The 5,171-nt window shown below is 44.1% G+C and overlaps 1 pseudogene; it reads right to left on the bottom strand.

Annotated features, from left to right (window-relative positions):
* Nucleotides 1-251: 251 nt before the first annotated feature.
* LOC143793746 (proteinase-activated receptor 1 pseudogene) lies at nucleotides 252-1,327 on the bottom strand (annotated as a pseudogene).
* Nucleotides 1,328-5,171: the final 3,844 nt, after the last annotated feature.

Raw genomic sequence — 5,171 nt, 5'->3', positions numbered from 1 at the left:
GCTTACAGGGAGAGATAGGACAGAAAAAGGCAGTTGTGGAATAATAATGGGAGCAATTTTGGTGGTTGGGGAGATACTCTAGAAAAATGTAGCTGGAGTGAGTACAGAAGATAGGAAACTTTTGCACTTGCTCTGTCACACTTTGTAGTTCCCCTCCCTCTTCCGTCAGTGCTGACTTTGGAGTTGCAGTGCAAGAGAGGGACAGTATGACGGGCCTGGAGCACAGCTAAGGAAGCAGTGTGCCGATAACAATGAGAATACAAATGTCTGGTTAGGAGCTGTGAACTCAAAATGTTTTTTGTAATATGTTTTTTTAGGTACACTAAAGCTTAAAAACACTGGTTGCGTGGGTGCACTTAAGCCTTATAGCATTTTCAACTTTATACTTGCCATGGTATTCTGCCATAGTGCGTTATGTACTTTTAGTACTAATGGTTATTTTATCTTCTGAATTATTTTTCGTTTTGCAGCAGCGCAAATTATGCAGAAACATCCGACACTTCGACGATCCATAATAATAGATAAGAGGATCAAGACAGCAACTGATGCTGCTGAAAGAAGCACAGGTAACATAAGTAAAATACAAAATTCCACTGGTTCCCTTATAATAACCCAGATAGTGAATTAAAAAGATGATATTGGTTGGGCCAAAGCAGAGTACAAACACACACAGTACAATTACAGTCAGTACCACAGCTTGAGATCGATTGAATGTGCTGTCAATTACAGAAGAGCTTAACTTTCTGATGATAGAAATGTAGCAGAAGGTCGTAATAATGAGAGGTAAGAAGAAGAACAGCGAGATATAAGTGGTAAAATAGTAAAGATAAAAACCCCGCAGAAGTTCCCATGACAGCACATCATAGCAGGTCGTGATGTTCAGATCCTCAGTAACAATGGTTTGCTGAGTTATGAGAAGAGGTATGGTGCTCGACATGGATAGGAACCAAATGAATATACAGGCCACCCATGCCCGGGTTGTAGTCCGCCAGTAGAGGGATTGTATTGGATAGACCACGGCCAGGAACCTGTCCACACTGATGCTGGTCATGATGAGGATGGAGCAGTACATGTTACAGTAAAATGATGCAGTGACAATTCGGCACATTGCTTCTCCAATGCGCCAGTTGTTGCCAGCAAAACGATATATTATTTTGAAAGGAAGAAAAAGAACAAACAGCACATCAGCGACAGCCAGGTTCAGCATGTATACCACCGCTGGCTTCCTGACTTTTATCTTGAAGAGTAATATGACAATAGCTATTACATTTAGAGGGAGTGCCACGCAAAATACCAGGGTGAACACTGAGGGTACAAGTCTAGTCATCACCTGGCCTACGAGATAGCCTTTTATTATGTAAGTCATGTTTGCATCACTGGAATTTTCACAATGTGTGCCTGGAGAGAAGAAAACAAATAAATATTAATATGGAATCTGTCAGTAGGCTCAACCCTCCTAAGCCGTCTATATGATCATGTAGGTTATAGGAAACTGAGTAAAATGATACCTTGATATCTGCGATCTGATGCTTTATTCTAGAGAAATCCATGTGCTGGGAAAAATGAGGGCTCACCGCCGGAGCCCACAACAAAGGGAGTGAGTCCGACATCGGCGTTCTATTACGCCTGATGTTGGAAAGGGGTTAATGACACAGCCAATTTTAATTTTTGAGTTTCAATGTTTGCCTCATCTTCTTCCAAGCTTTTCATTTTCTGAATGACGGCATTTACTCAACTATATAATGTGTACTGAAAAACAGTGAAGTGAAATGGTGAAAAAAAAGCAATAATTGCATTTCTTTTTGGTTTGTCTTAAGAGTTCATTGTCTGATAAAAAATCACCTTGCAACTTTATTCTCCAGATCAGTATGATTGTGGTGATACCAAACATGCAGTTTATAATTTAAACAAAATTTCCAAGATGCATACATTTTTTATTTTTATTAATGGACCTGCATGAGGGCTAGTTTTTTGCATGCCGAGCTGTAGTTTTTAATGGTACTATTTTGGAATACATAAGACAATTTAATCACTTTTTGTTGCATTTTGTGTTAGAGTTCTAGCAACTAATAAAACAGCAATTTTGTTGTTTAGAAGTTTTCTTTTTCTATATACCATTTAACATGTGGGTTAAAAAATGAATATTTTCGTAGATCAGACTCTTACTAGTATGACATATCATATGAAACTCATCTTATAATTTTTATACCTACTTTTATATGCAAGAGCGACAAATGGAAAACAGCCTTTAATACTTGTGACAGCAAACACGAGTAACTCGTCATTCCCTTTGAGTTGTGTAATACACCAGTCGTCTTTCAGGAGTTTATTAATGAAATCATCCAGGATCTCCTCTATGTTTCTGTGGTCGTATATTTGGATGATATTGGAGCGCCCCCAGACGCAGGGCCACGGGGTACTCGGTACTGGGCCTCTCGGTCTCAGTTCTGGGGTCGTTATGGTGACTAGACCCGGTCCGTGACCCTGCTAAGGGGCGTCCAGTGAAAGATGAGATGATGGTGCGTGGTGCAGGTCGCGATGAATAACGAGGACACAGGGTTGCAGTCTCTTTACCTCTTTACTGAAGGCTTCAGGATCCTCAATCCAGAGTACGGTTAACAGGGCTGGCTGAGACCGGCCGGTCCGATGGCACATCCAGAGTTCCCATTGCAGGTGGAAATCAGTGCCTACCTTCTAGTGCCTGTGTGTTGTAGTACCTCCCTGCTGAGCACCACGGGATAGTCCTCACAACTGTTGTGTCTGTTTCTGATGTTCTTCTCTCACAACTCGTATCTATTCTGATCCCCCAGATGATATGGATAGGACGCACCCGTATGACGGGTAGGCCTGGAGTTCTTCCGGGACCCTAGCGTCGCCCCTCTCCCACAATTGCCCCTATGTCTGCTTAGGTGATTTAGGTGAGACAGCCAACCTAAAATTAACTGTCCTGCTGCTGTTTGAAGTAATGCTTGGAGCCCAATACTTCCTCGGCGTTCCGGCCACCAGCTACGCGCCTCAGTAGGATGTTGCCACGATCTTAAGGCACGACTCCTACTGGCTTTATCCCCTTTTTGCTGCGATCTCGTTTCTCACTTCTCCACAGTAAACCTCGCTTCGTTTCTTTCCTTAGGATGCCACCGCAACGGGTGCAGGCACGGCTCCGTAACGTTCTGTTCTGTTCGCTAGGTCACTGTCAGGATCCCACCCCTGACAGAGACCCCCTGAATCTTCCCCCGCAACACCCTCTGCCACAGGATGTTGCCTGTTGTGAATTCCGCTCTTGGGCTCCCTCCGGTGGTTGTAAGTAGCACTTTTGTGAATTCTGCTCTTGGGCTCCCTCCTGTGGTTTTGAGTGGTATAGCTGCTTCTTGGATTTAGCATCAGCAGCTGCTTCCACTGATCGTCTTTCTGGCTCGGCTATTTTAGTCTGGCATTATCTCTCAATCAATGCCAGTTGTCAATTGTTCCTGCATGGAGCCACTGCTCTTTTGGATTTCCCTGACACTCTGTCCAGTTCAGCAAAGATAAGTCCTTGCTTGTCCTTTTGCAGTCCACTTGTTGTGGACTTATTTGTTCAGCACATTCTATGTTTTGCTCATTTGTCCAGCTTATCAGTATGGATCTATTAAGCTAAGCTGGAAGCTCTGGGCTGCAGATTTTGCCCACCGCACCTTTAGTCAGGTGTGGAGATTTTTGCATATCTCTGCGGTGGACTTTTTCTAGTTTTTATTACTGAAGGTCCAGGCTGCGTCGGAGAGGTGAGTATATCAATATTTTTTATTTTAATTCTTTATTTTACACATTCATATGGATCCCAGGGCCTGAAGGAGAGTTTCCTCTCCTTCAAACCCTGGGAACCATCAGGGATACCTTCCAATACTTGAGTCCCATTGACTTGTATTGGTATCGGGTATCGGTATCGGCGAGATCCGATACTTTGCCGGTATCGGCCGATACTTTCCTATACCGATACTTTCAAGTATCGGACGGTATCGCTCAACACTACTTGTTGGCCCTGTGCCAGGGTCAGGAAGCGGCAGAATTATACTGCCAGAAATTTAGAAAATGGTCTGCGCTCACTAAATGGAATGAGGACGCTCTGGCAGCAATTTTCAGAAAGGGTCTTTCTGAAGTCCTTAAAGATGTTATGGTGGGGTTCCCCACGCCTGTTGGTCTGAGCGAATCTATGTCTCTAGCCATTCAGATTGATCGGCGCCTGTGCGAGCGCAAAGTGGTGCACCATATGGCAGCATTCTCTGAACAGAGTCCTGAGATTATGCAATGTGATAGGATTCTGACCAGAGCGGAACAGAGGGGATACAGACGTCAGAATGGGCTGTGTTTTTACTGTGGTGATTCAGCTCATACTATCTCTGATTGCCCTAAGCATATTAAGAGGGTCGCTAGATCTGTTACCATTAGTACTGTACAGCCTAAGTTTCTCCTGTCTGTGACCCTGATCTGCTCATTGTCATCTTTCTCTGTCATGGCATTTGTGGATTCAGGTGCTGCCCTGAACTTAATGGACTTAGAATTTGCCAGGCGCTGTGGTTTTTCCTTGCAGCCTTTGCAGAGCCCTATTCCTCTGAGGCGTATTGATGCTACACCGTTGGCCAAGAATAAACCTCAGTATTGGACTTAGCTGACTATGTGCATGGCTCCAGCACATCAGGAAGATGGTCATTTTCTGGTGTTGCATAATTTACATGATGTTGTTGTACTGGGTTTTCCATGGTTACAAGTACACAATCCAGTGTTGGGTTGGAAATCGATGTCTGTGACTAGTTGGGGTTGTCAGGGGGTACATAGTGACGTTCCTTTAATGTCAATTTCCTCTTCCCCCTCTTCTGATGTTCCTGAACTTTTGTCAGATTTCCAGGATGTATTCGATGAGCCCAAGTCCACTTCCCTTCCTCCACATAGGGACTGTGATTGTGCTATTGACTTGATTCCAGGCTCTAAGTTCCCTAAGGGCCGACTTTTCAACCTGTCTGTGCCAGAACATACCGCTATGCGGAGCTATGTTAAGGAGTCCTTGGAGAAGGGGCATATTCGGCCGTCTTCGTCACCATTGGGAGCGGGATTCTTTTTTGTTGCCAAGAAGAATGGCTCCTTGAGACCCTGTATTGCTTATCGCCTTCTTAATAAGATCGCGGTCAAATTCCAATACC

Source organism: Ranitomeya variabilis, chromosome 1 (assembly GCF_051348905.1).
Source record: "Ranitomeya variabilis isolate aRanVar5 chromosome 1, aRanVar5.hap1, whole genome shotgun sequence".
NCBI lineage: Eukaryota > Metazoa > Chordata > Amphibia > Anura > Dendrobatidae > Ranitomeya > Ranitomeya variabilis.
The sequence above is the reverse complement of the archived record's forward strand: the minus strand, read 5'-3'. Positions and strand labels throughout refer to the sequence as shown.